We start from the raw sequence: 14,229 nt of genomic DNA on the forward strand, positions 1-14,229 counted from the left end.
GTTGAAATTGCTCATCTCGAGCATGGAAGTTCTATTTTTACCAAAATGCTTTATACATACATATATATATATATATATATATATATATATATATATATATATATATATATATATATATATATATTTAACTTCAAAACTAATATCAAAACAAATTGTTGTTTAAACAATCTTTGATTTTAAAAAGGTTCAAAATGTGTTGCCTTGATAAAGAGTTATCACATAATTAACAACAGACAACTTGACTTCAGTTCTTGTACAACATCAATTCATTTAAAAATCTTGAGGTCTTTATAGTCTTTAGACATAAGCACACTAACGTTTCCATGCTTCCTGTTTTTTAAAAAGTCACAATCATTTTATATTTGCTTAATCACTGCATTTTCTATGCAGCTTTTCATGCCATCATGACTTTATAGACACTGAACTAACTGATGTCTTGACCGTAAAGGTAGCTGGCTCATTAATTCATTAAATTCGTTGTTGTTCATGAAGTCATCATTTTTTTTTAAAGTCATTGCTGAAACTTTGGAGTATATGAGATTCTTCTTGGTATTTCTTATATTTCTTAGATCTCGATCTGATGTTTGTTTGTCTTTTTTCAGTTTCTTTGCAATAATCATGCTCTTGTAAAATACAAGACTCACTCTTTTTTGAAAAAGAAATAGGGGAAAGATATTGTAAATCAATGTTCTTCTTGACAATTGGTGCTGATGTTGTAATATATGTATCTACAGAAATTCCGGAGTCTGCAAAGGAAGAACTATCTTGGAACACTGGGGAAAGTTCAGGAAATTGAGACATCGGTTTTGAACATGATAAAGGAAAAGAACCTGTGTTTTCTCCTGAAACCGAAAATAAGGATTTTTTCAAATGTTTTCTATTCTCACCCGTGTCGAAGGAATCACTTGAACCACGTTTTGAATATAATATATGTAAATCTGTTTTACACGCTCTCCGGAAGTCTGGCACACTCTTATCGAGGTGAATTACTCTCTTTTCACAAGCGCGACAAATCAAGCCATCAACAATATCAATTTCACCATATTTCAACAACAAACCAGATAGATTTTTCTTATTGCCGGATGCCGAATTCAACCGCCTGCCATTTCCGTTTTTAATTTTATCCTTACACACAGCACAGATCTCACGTTTATTAACTTTCCTTGGCGTTACTACACTATGTCTATCCATCGACTACTATCTATAAATCTTATTTAACTAGAACGAGCTTTAATTCTTACCTGTCAGTTGTCAAAAAGTTCGGGAAATGTTTTGTTTCCGGTTTGGAAATGGTACACGGATTACTTCCCCTGAACCTCGTATAATCTCGCGATATGTTAACCGATCCAAATTTGGACCGGTAAAATTAGCTTGTACCGATCCCTATAGGTTACAATATACTAAATCTTTTTGGAGTGCAATGCTATACTCTCTAAAAACATGAACATCATTTATTTGAAGACACGATTCTCTGTAGGATCACTTGCCATGACTTTAATTTAGTATATTTATGTGTGCATGTGGCAGGGAAAACATTGTTGTTTACTAGAAATTCACTCTTTTATCTGAAGATTGGAGACTACATAAGACTTTGACAGATGGCGGGAAACCCTCATGAACTGGATAGAAGCCGGTAAATAGATGGCCGTAAAACAGTGACTTTTGATTCGTGGCGAGTTCTTTCTTACATGTCGCGTGACCTATCTTTTTATTGCTTAAATCAATTCGGCTTGGAATGCTCTTCGAGAAAAGGTATGGTTATGAGGGTCTCTATGCGCAAAAGTTTGACTTTATTTTTCGTTAAAGTTATTGCATTTACATTGAATTTGTGTAGGAAATCTTTTACTATATTGTAACCTAAACTAGCTTAAGGTAAAAAAAGTAATATCATCTGCAAGTGCAAAATATGACTGGGAAAGCTGATTTTTGGTCATTTCTTAGCAAAAGAGAAGAAAAGTAGTGCATTAAATGCATGAATTCAGATTATTTGACCTGGAATAGTTGTTTTTCAAGTTGACCCCCACCCTTGTATAGCCAAATAAGGGCTTAATTGCTTTCCGACTTAAATTCAAAGGCATTTTGGTTGACCGTGTAGCGTTATTGTGCTACATGCAGTCAAAATTCAACGCCAAGGACTCCGCAATCCAGTAACGCAACAATAGCTTGTGCGTAAAGCATGAACATTCAAACAGAGCCCCATTTCACCTACATGGAATGGCGTACATTTTTACAGTTTTGACAGTGCAACAGATGCTTAACTGAGCCAGCTATCATATTTAGTACAATCATGCATATAACTAGCTTTATCACCTCATATTATTCATAGAAATACACTTAAAATACATAAATGCATGTTTTTTCTTCATTTTATATCTATTTCTATTGGGTATTTTGACTTGTTTAGGTAGAAGAATGTCTGCGACTAAGCCGAGGGCCACTTGATAAGGGTTGTTGATGGTAAAACAGGTAATAATACTAATTTATTATCATGTACACAGGCAAATAAGCATATGTATGATGCTTAAGGTGTGAACTACTGTCCTAATCAGTTTTGTGGTCACTCAAACTCTTGCCGTCGTGCAATTCCCATGCAGTTTGTATCGATTATTCCGCGTCCTGACACGTAAAGCTCCTGCTCTGTTGGCAGCAGAAGTTGGCACTCAATATGTTTATCCTTGTTCCTGAGCATGTATGCAGCACAGCTGAGTTGATTTGCTACTTGTTACCATACAATTAGCTTGTGTTTGGTACAGTTTTCTCACAATATGCTTACAGTCATGGTTCCGGCTTGAGAAGATGTCGCGTCCGACTTAAACATAGGATTGTTGTAGCGAGTGTCCCCTTCATCGTTTACATTAGAGGGATCTTTTTGACAAAACTTGGCACTTTCAGCAACCAGTTTTGTTTTTTATTTGGTAAATGCTTCTCTCATTCAGTGATTTAAGGGCAGTATTGACTTTATTCCCTTGTCTTTGCATACAGAGGTGACATGGATCAATGATGTTTGATGTGTTGAGAATTCTGCGGGAAGCTGTGTCCCCAAAAGAAGTTCTAGAAACCCCTTTCAGGAAGCCTGCATTGATCTGAGCTGCCTTTCTGCCCCTGTTACTACATGGAACCTCATTTCTAAGCTAAGCTTAAAATGCTTGCCTACATATATGTATCTTGTTCATTTTAACCTTTCCGTCCATTATATACCCCCAAAATGAGCATTTTGTCTTTTGCTTGGTTCTGAATCCCCATTTTTTACCCAGATTGCCACCATAAAAATAGTCAAAAGTACTTATTTTGTGCCCAAAATATGAAATTTTGTATTCTCTTGAACCTCTAAATGAGAGCTGGCAATGCATATTGACCATCTGCTGCAGTTTAAAGGCACCCATGACATTATATGCTAGGATATATCATTGGCCTCTGGCAAATAAATGGGCTCCGAGCGACAAGGCGCGTTTCAAGATTTCACACTTTTATTGGTGCTAAACAACAAGTTATTGGAAGCTTATTGATTTCTTCTCTTCAAAGTATCTTTGATCTCTCATTTGTACTAATTTGTTTATTGTCTTGGATGAAATTGGATTTTCTTTGCTTTGAAATTGACTTTTTGGGGTGATTTAAAAAAAAAACACACAAAAAAGACATAATCAAAATTGCTTAGAGTGAAAATATCTAACAAATTCATTCTTTCACCACCCCGCATAAGCCCCACGTGCATGTCCATTTGGTTTGTTTTGGTATTTTGTTGCAGATATTGAACTTAGCACATTTAAACCTTAAAGGGACATTTAAGCTTTAACAGGCCTAAAATGGCCTTCTTTGGACCGAAAACACCTGCGTGTGAAAATATGAAAAAAATGGCCAAACGGACAGATAATCCAGCCAAACTTATTACATGTGTGCAATATGAATAGGAAGATAAGAATATGCAAGAAAAACACATTTTAATCAGAAAATATTTTTCCTTTAGGTTACAATATACTAAATCTTTTTGGAGTGCAATGCTATACTCTCTAAAAACATGAACATCATTTATTTGAAGACACGGTTCTCTGTAGGGTCACTTGCCATGACTTTATTTTAGTATATTTCTGTGTGCATGTGGCAGGGAAAACATTGTTGTTTACTAGAAATTCACTCTTTTATCTGAAGATTGGAGACTACATAAGACTTTGACAGATGGCGGGAAACCCTCATGAACTGGATAGAAGCCGGTAAATAGATGGCCGTAAAACAGTGACTTTTGATTCGTGGCGAGTTCTTGCTTACATGTCGCGTGACCTATCTTTTTTATTGCTTAAATCAATTCGGCTTGGAATGCTCTTCGAGAAAAGGTATGGTTATGAGAGTCTCTATGCGCCAAAGTTTGACTTTATTTTTCGTTAAAGTTATTGCATTTACATTGAATTTGTGTAGGAAATCTTTTACTATATTGTAACCTAAACTAGCTTTAGGTAAAAAATGTAATATCATCTGCAAGTGCAAAATATGACTGGGAAAGCTGATTTTTGGTCATTTCTTAGCAAAAGAGAAGAAAATTAGTGCATTAAATGCATGAATTCAGATTATTTGACCTGGAATAGTTGTTTTTCAAGTTGACCCCCCACCCTTGTATAGCCAAATAAGGGCTTAATTGCTTTCCGACTTAAATTCAAAGGCATTTTGGTTGACCGTGTAGCGTTATTGTGCTACATGCAGTCAGAATTCAACGCCAAGGACTCCGCAATCCAGTAACGCAACAATAGCTTGTGCGTAAAGCATGAACATTCAAACAGAGCCCCATTTCACCTACATGGAATGGCGGACATTTTTACAGTTTTGACAGTGCAACAGATGCTTAACTGAGCCAGCTATCATATTTAGTACAATCATGCATATAACAAGCTTTATCACCTCATATTATTCATAGAAATACACTTAAAATACATAAATGCATGTTTTTTTCTTCATTTTATATCTATTTCTATTGGGTATTTTGACTTGTTTAGGTAGAAGAATGTCTGCGACTAAGCCGAGGGCCACTTGATAAGGGTTGTTGATGGTAAAACAGGTAATAATACTAATTTATTATCATGTACACAGGCAAATAAGCATATTTATGATGCTTAAGGTGTGAACTACTGTCCTAATCAGTTTTGTGGTCACTCAAACTCTTGCCGTCGTGCAATTCCCATGCAGTTTGTATCGATTATTCCGCGTCCTGACACGTAAAGCTCCTGCTCTGTTGGCAGCAGAAGTTGGCACTCAACATGTTTATCCTTGTTCCTGAGCATGTATGCAGCACAGCTGAGTTGATTTGCTACTTGTTACCCTACAATTAGCTTGTGTTTGGTACTGTTTTCTCACAATATGCTTACAGTCATGGTTCCGGCTTGAAAAGATGTCGCGTCCGACTTAAACATAGGATTGTTGTAGCGAGTGTCCCCTTCATCGTTTACATTAGAGGGATCTTTTTGACAAAATTTGGCACTTTCAGCAACCAGTTTTGTTTTTTATTTGGTAAATGCTTCTCTCATTCAGTGATTTAAGGGCAGTATTGACTTTATTCGCTTGTCTTTGCATACAGAGGTGACATGGATCAATGATGTTTGATGTGTTAAGAATTCTGCGGGAAGCTGTGTCCCCAAAAGAAGTACTAGAAACCCCTTTCAGGAAGCCTGCATTGATCTGAGCTGCCTTTCTGCCCCTGTTACTACATGGAACCTCATTTCTAAGCTAAGCTTAAAATGCTTGCCTACATATATGTATCTTGTTCATTTTAACCTTTCCGTCCATTATATACCCCCAAAATGAGCATTTTTTCTTTTGCTTGGTTCTGAATCCCCATTTTTTACCCAGATTGCCACCATAAAAATAGTCAAAAGTACTTATTTTTTGCCCAAAATATGAAATTTTGTATTCTCTTGAACCTCTAAATGAGAGCTGGCAATGCATATTGACCATCTGCTGCAGTTTAAAGGCACCCATGACATTATATGCTAGGATATATCATTGGCCTCTGGCAAATAAATGGGCTCCGAGCGACAAGGCGCGTTTCAAGATTTCACACTTTTATTGGTGCTAAACAACAAGTTATTGGAAGCTTATTGATTTATTCTCTTCAAAGTATCTTTGATCTCTCATTTGTACTAATTTGTTTATTGTCTTGGATGAAATTGGATTTTCTTTGCTTTGAAATTGACATTTTTGGGGTGATTTAAAAAAAAAAAAACACAAAAAAGACATTATCAAAATTGCTTAGAGTGAAAATATGTAACAAATTCATTCTTTCACCACCCCGCATAAGCCCCACGTGCATCTCCATTTGGTTTGTTTTGGTATTTTGTTGCAGATATTGAACTTAGCACATTTAAACCTTAAAGGGACATTTAAGCTTTAACAGGCCTAAAATGGCCTTCTTTGGACCGAAAACACCTGCGTGTGAAAATATGAAAAAAATGGCCAAACGGACAGATAATCCAGCCAAACTTATAACATGTATGCAATATGAATAGGGAGATAAAAATATGCAAGAAAAACACATTTTAATCAGAAGATATTTTTCCTTTAGGTTACAATATACTAAATCTTTTTGGAGTGCAATGCTATACTCTCTAAAAACATGAACATCATTTATTTGAAGACACGGTTCTCTGTAGGGTCACTTGCCATGACTTTATTTTAGTATATTTCTGTGTGCATGTGGCAGGGAAAACATTGTTGTTTACTAGAAATTCACTCTTTTATCTGAAGATTGGAGACTACATAAGACTTTGACAGATGGCGGGAAACCCTCATGAACTGGATAGAAGCCGGTAAATAGATGGCCGTAAAACAGTGATTTTTTATTCGTGGCGAGTTCTTTCTTACATGTCGCGTGACCTATCTTTTTTATTGCTTAAATCAATTCGGCTTGGAATGCTTTTCGAGAAAAGGTATGGTTATGAGAGTCTCTATGCGCAAAAGTTTGACTTTATTTTTCGTTAAAGTTATTGCATTTACATTGAATTTGTGTAGGAAATCTTTTACTATATTGTAACCTAAACTAGCTTTAGGTAAAAAATGTAATATCATCTGCAAGTGCAAAATATGACTGGGAAAGCTGATTTTTGGTCATTTCTTAGCAAAAGAGAAGAAAATTAGTGCATTAAATGCATGAATTCAGATTATTTGACCTGGAATAGTTGTTTTTCAAGTTGACCCCCCACCCTTGTATAGCCAAATAAGGGCTTATTTGCTTTCCGACTTAAATTCAAAGGCATTTTGGTTGACCGTGTAGCGTTATTGTGCTACATGCAGTCATAATTCAATGCCAAGGACTCCGCAATCCAGTAACGCAACAATAGCTTGTGCGTAAAGCATGAACATTCAAACAGAGCCCCATTTCACCTACATGGAATGGCGGACATTTTTACAGTTTTGACAGTGCAACAGATGCTTAACTGAGCCAGCTATCATATTTAGTACAATCATGCATATAACAAGCTTTATCACCTCATATTATTCATAGAAATACACTTAAAATACATACATGCATGTTTTTTTCTTCATTTTATATCTATTTCTATTGGGTATTTTGACTTGTTTAGGTAGAAGAATGTCTGCGATTAAGCCGAGGGCCACTTGAAAAGGGTTGTTGATGGTAAAACAGGTAATAATACTAATTTATTATCATGTACACAGGCAAATAAGCATATTTATGATGCTTAAGGTGTGAACTACTGTCCTAATCAGTTTTGTGGTCACTCAAACTCTTGCCGTCGTGCAATTCCCATGCAGTTTGTATCGATTATTCCGCGTCCTGACACGTAAAGCTCCTGCTCTGTTGGCAGCAGAAGTTGGCACTCAACATGTTTAGCTTGTTCCTGAGCATGTATGCAGCACAGCTGAGTTGATTTGCTACTTGTTACCCTACAATTAGCTTGTGTTTGGTACTGTTTTCTCACAATATGCTTACAGTCATGGTTCCGGCTTGAGAAGATGTCGCGTCCGACTTAAACATAGGATTGTTGTAGCGAGTGTCCCCTTCATCGTTTACATTAGAGGGATCTTTTTGACAAAATTTGGCACTTTCAGCAACCAGTTTTGTTTTTTATTTGGTAAATGCTTCTCTCATTCAGTGATTTAAGGGCAGTATTGACTTTATTCGCTTGTCTTTGCATAAAGAGGTGACATGGATCAATGATGTTTGATGTGTTGAGAATTCTGCGGGAAGCTGTGTCCCCAAAAGAAGTACTAGAAATCCCTTTCAGGAAGCCTGCATTGATCTGAGCTGCCTTTCTGCCCCTGTTACTACATGGAACCTCATTTCTAAGCTAAGCTTAAAATGCTTGCCTACATATATGTATCTTGTTCATTTTAACCCTTCCGTCCATTCTATACCCCCAAAATGAGCATTTTTTCTTTCGCTTGGTTCTGAATCCCCATTTTTTACCCAGATTGCCACCATAAAAATAGTCAAAAGTACTTATTTTGTGCCCAAAATATGAAATTTTGTATTCTCTTGAACCTCTAAACGAGAGCTGGCAATGCATATTGACCATCTGCTGCAGTTTAAAGGCACCCATGACATTATATGCTAGGATATATCATTGGCCTCTGGCAAATAAATGGGCTCCGAGCGACAAGGCGCGTTTCAAGATTTCACACTTTTATTGGTGCTAAACAACAAGTTATTGGAAGCTTATTGATTTCTTCTCTTCAAAGTATCTTTGATCTCTCATTTGTACTTATTTGTTTATTGTCTTGGATGAACTTGGATTTTCTTTGCTTTGAAATTGACACTTTTGGGGTGATTAAAAAAAAAACACACAAAGAAGACATTATCAAAATTGCTTAGAGTGAAAATATCTAACAAATTCATTCTTTCACCACCCCGCATAAGCCCCACGTGCATGTCCATTTGGTTTGTTTTGGTATTTTGTTGCAGATATTGAACTTAGCACATTTAAACCTTAAAGGGACATTTAAGCTTTAACAGGCCTAAAATGGCCTTCTTTGGACCGAAAACACCTGCGTGTGAAAATATGAAAAAAAATGGCCAAACGGACAGATAATCCAGCCAAACTTATTACATGTGTACAATATGAATAGGAAGATAAGAATATGCAAGAAAAACACATTTTAATCAGAAGATATTTTTCCTTTAGGTTACAATATACTAAATCTTTTTGGAGTGCAATGCTATACTCTCTAAAAACATGAACATCATTTATTTGAAGACACGGTTCTATGTAGGGTCACTTGCCATGACTTTATTTAAGTATATTTCTGTGTGCATGTGGCAGGGAAAACATTGTTGTTTACTAGAAATTCACTCTTTTATCTGAAGATTGGAGACTACATAAGACTTTGACAGATGGCGGGAAACCCTCATGAACTGGATGGAAGCCGGTAAATAGATGGCCGTAAAACAGTGACTTTTGATTCGTGGCGAGTTCTTTCTTACATGTCGCGTGACCTATCTTTTTTATTGCTTAAATCAATTCGGCTTGGAATGCTCTTCGAGAAAAGGTATGGTTATGAGGGTCTCTATGCGCAAAAGTTTGACTTTATTTTTCGTTAAAGTTATTGCATTTACATTGAATTTGTGTAGGAAATCTTTTACTATATTGTAACCTAAACTAGCTTTAGGTAAAACATGTAATATCATCTGCAAGTGCAAAATATGACTGCGAAAGCTGATTTTTGGTCATTTCTTAGCAAAAGAGAAGAAAATTAGTGCACTAAATGCATGAATTCAGATTATTTGACCTGGAATAGTTGTTTTTCAAGTTGACCCCCCACCCTTGTATAGCCAAATAAGGGCTTAATTGCTTTCCGACTTAAATTCAAAGGCATTTTGGTTGACCGTGTAGCGTTATTGTGCTACATGCAGTCAGAATTCAACGCCAAGGACTCCGCAATCCAGTAACGCAACAATAGCTTGTGCGTAAAGCATGAACATTCAAACAGAGCCCCATTTCACCTACATGGAATGGCGGACATTTTTACAGTTTTGACAGTGCAACAGATGCTTAACTGAGCCAGCTTTCATATTTAGTACAATCATGCATATAACAAGCTTTATCACCTCATATTATTCATGGAAATACACTTAAAATACATAAATGCATGTTTGTTTCTTCATTTTTTTATCTATTTCTATTGGGTAATTTGACTTTTTCAGGTAGAAGAATGTCTGCGACTAAGCCGAGGGCCACTTGATAAGGGTTGTTGATGGTAAAACAGGTAATAATACTTATTTATTATCATGTACACAGGCAAATAAGCATATTTATGATGCTTACGGTGTGAAATACTGTCCTAATCAGTTTTGTGGTCACTCAAACTCTTGCCGTCGTGCAATTCCCATGCAGTTTGTATCGATTATTCCGCGTCCTGACACGTAAAGCTCCTGCTCTGTTGGCAGCAGAAGTTGGCCCCCAACATGTTTAGCTTGTTCCTGAGCATGTATGCAGCACAGCTGAGTTAATTTGCTACTTGTTACCCTACAATTAGCTTGTGTTTGGTACTGTTTTCTCACAATATGCTTACAGTCATGGTTCCGGCTTGAGAAGATGTCGCGTCCAACTTAAACATAGGATTGTTGTAGCGAGTGTCCCCTTCATCCTTTACAGTAGAGGGATCGTTTTGACAAAATTTGGCACTTTCAGCAACCAGTTTTGTTTTTTATTTGGTAAATGCTTCTCTCATTCAGTGATTTAAGGGCAGTATTGACTTTATTCGCTTGTCTTTGCATACAGAGGTGACATGGATCAATGATGTTTGATGTGTTGAGAATTCTGCGGGAAGCTGTGTCCCCAAAAGAAGTACTAGAAACCCCTTTCAGGAAGCCTGCATTGATCTGAGCTGCCTTTCTGCCCCTGTTACTACATGGAACCTCATTTCTAAGCTAAGCTTAAAATGCTTGCCTACATATATGTATCTTGTTCATTTTAACCTTTCCGTCCATTCTATATCCCCAAAATGAGCATTTTTTCTTTCGCTTTGTTCTGAATCCCCATTTTTTACCCAGATTGCCACCATAAAAATAGTCAAAAGTACTTATTTTGTGCCCAAAATATGAAATTTTGTATTCTCTTGAACCTCTAAATGAGAGCTGGCAATGCATATTGACCATCTGCTGCAGTTTAAAGGCACCCATGACATTATATGCTAGGATATATCATTGGCCTCTGGCAAATAAATGGGCTCCGAGCGACAAGGCGCGTTTCAAGATTTCACACTTTTATTGGTGCTAAACAACAAGTTATTGGAAGCTTATTGATTTCTTCTCTTCAAAGTATCTTTGATCTCTTATTTGTACTAATTTGTTTATTGTCTTGGATGAACTTGGATTTTCTTTGCTTTGAAATTGACATTTTTGGGGTGATTAAAAAAAAAAACACACAAAAAAGACATTATCAAAATTGCTTAGAGTGAAAATATCTAACAAATTCATTCTTTCACCTACCCGCATAAGCCCCACGTGCATGTCCATTTGGTTTGTTTTGGTATTTTGTTGCAGATATTGAACTTAGCACATTTAAACCTTAAAGGAAAATTTAAGCTTTAACAGGCCTAAAATGGCCTTCTTTGGACCGAAAACACCTGCGTGTGAAAATATGAAAAAAAATGGCCAAACGGACAGATAATCCAGCCAAACTTATTACATGTGTACAATATGAATAGGAAGATAAGAATATGCAAGAAAAACACATTTTAATCAGAAGATATTTTTCCTTAAGGTTACAATATACTAAATTTTTTTGGAGTGCAATGCTATACTCTCTAAAAACATGAACATCATTTATTTGAAGACACGGTTCTCTGTAGGGTCACTTGCCATGACTTTATTTTAGTATATTTCTGTGTGCATGTGGCAGGGAAAACATTGTTGTTTACTAGAAATTCACTCTTTTATCTGAAGATTGGAGACTACATAAGACTTTGACAGATGGCGGGAAACCCTCATGAACTGGATGGAAGCCGGTAAATAGATGGCCGTAAAACAGTGACTTTTGATTCGTGGCGAGTTCTTTCTTACATGTCGCGTTACCTATCTTTTTTATTGCTTAAATCAATTCGGCTTGGAATGCTCTTCGAGAAAAGGTATGGTTATGAGGGTCTCTATGCGCAAAAGTTTTACTTTATTTTTCGTTAAAGTTATTGCATGTACATTGAATTTGTGTAGGAAATCTTTTACTATATTGTAACCTATATAGAGAGTAACGATAGATAAAGGGAGGTAACCAATCCAGCCACGGGAGAAACTCCGAGAAAGGGTAACTGTTCAGCAAAATGGAAACAGCTGTTAATTATTTTCTTGAAAAGGGGGCATAGAAGAAACACTCTGCGCCACTCGTGAAAATATATTTACTATGATCACTGGTGAAATAACGATCTTACACTGACACGAACAAATATCCTCTATAAGGTAACAATATTATATGTTGACCTATATCGAGCATTTATGGGGGACCCATGTGAGGAAGAAAACATGGATATGTATTACACAGTACTTTACACAATTATATACATTGCAATTGTAAAAAAAAAACTGACCGTTTGTTTTGCTTAGTTTTGGCGCTGCACATATTGTCTGGCATATTTAGCTTCCATATTAGTTAAATATAAACTAGCCAATATGTGAATGTCCCTTTACAGAGCATATGGGACCCGTATGGTGCTTAAAAAATTGCTAGACATGGACTTATAACATTTTTGTTTTGTTTTACTTGAACAGCACAGTAAAGCCGACACCTTGCTGGACTTGTTCATCTCGGCATTACTTAAGTTATCTTTATGAACTAACCATCACATTTATTTATTTTACTTTATAGATCTTTTCATTTTATAAATAATACATCTTGGTTTATTAATAGACTCAAACCAGTTTTGATTTAAGTAATTAAATTTATAGTAGTAGGATATGTTCTATTTATAATATGTATTGACGAACGTGGTAGATCTATATTAAACAATGATCTGGTCAATTCTAATTATCTCAATGTTTACCATGAATGAAGTAGAACTTTTATAATATACTTAATTCCAAATTGTGATGCACTTTTCTTTATATATTTTAACCAAAACAATCTATAATTTCGTTAATTTCCCCTTTTTAAATTAATCTCTCTGCTTAAACGGCTATTGCATTTTTACCATGAAAGCTAAATACGGTCAAGTGACATTTATACAATTGAAAATGATGATCCTTTGTAGAAATATGCATTTGGTACACCTTCAGTTGTATTTCTTCATACATTATAAACTGGCTTAAGGTAAATAACGTTATTCTTATTGAATAAATTAAATTTGACCTACACATGTCGATAACTTTGATTTTTTTATCTTGATCAGAACTTTGTTTGAAAGTATTTTACTTGGAAATTTATTTGGATAAACCTTTTTCTGTCATTTGCAATTTGGTTATTAATATTCAAACTGAAACAACATACTTCAATACAATTATCAGAAGGGACACGTACGCTTCATTGAAAGTTAATTCTTTGTCGAATGATGCATCTGAACCAATCTATACAGTTTATTGCATCATGCTCCAAAAATATTGTAATAAATAGGCAATTTCAAATAGTGACACGTACGCTTCATTGAAAGTTAATTCTTTGTCGAATGATGCATCTGAACCAATCTATACAGTTTATTGCATCATGCTCCAAAAATATTGTAATAAATAGGCAATTTCAAATAGTGATCTCTGCCTTTTTAAACCTTAACTGATACATCTTTCCGCATAAAACCCTTTTAGCAGTTGATTGATGACATATGACACCTAATAATGCCCATCTTTAAGACATCAGAATGTCAACTTTCCGTCCTCACTATTATTTAACTTCGCGCATTCTCCTTCAAGAATATGGAAGAAGAATTCGTGCGTACATATTCCTCGAGGGTCGTAATAAAAGACGAAATTAAGTATTACACTAATATTGAGGTTTCAATCTATATATACATTTTGTTTGTTTTGGTTGTGAAATTTGAATGATATTGAATAGCTTTTAGTACAATTAGCAGTACCGTAAATATCATCCATTCTCTTTTATTTTCGCCACATCATAGCTAGAAATAATTTATTTTTTATGTAAATGCAAATTGACCTTAATCAACTTGCCTATTTCAGATGCACGCAGATGGTGGTGGTGCTTGAAACGCACTTAAAACCAAGCAGTGTTCAGAACAATATAAAGAGCAAGTTCTACTCCAAGAAAAAAATGTCTCATCAAAACCATCATATCGATTCAGTCAGATCTT

General features: G+C 35.6%; 1 long non-coding RNA gene across 1 annotated transcript; it reads left to right on the top strand.

Moving 5' to 3' along the window:
* The first annotated feature begins 1,569 nt into the window (after window positions 1–1,569).
* On the top strand, window positions 1,570–10,206 carry LOC127839424 (uncharacterized). Its single transcript, XR_008030340.1, has 4 exons — window positions 1,570–1,633; window positions 2,405–2,466; window positions 4,983–5,044; window positions 10,142–10,206. It is a non-coding gene; the product is annotated as an uncharacterized LOC127839424 (long non-coding RNA).
* Window positions 10,207–14,229: the final 4,023 nt, after the last annotated feature.

This window comes from Dreissena polymorpha, chromosome 7 (genome assembly GCF_020536995.1).
Source record: "Dreissena polymorpha isolate Duluth1 chromosome 7, UMN_Dpol_1.0, whole genome shotgun sequence".
NCBI classification, from domain to species: domain Eukaryota; kingdom Metazoa; phylum Mollusca; class Bivalvia; order Myida; family Dreissenidae; genus Dreissena; species Dreissena polymorpha.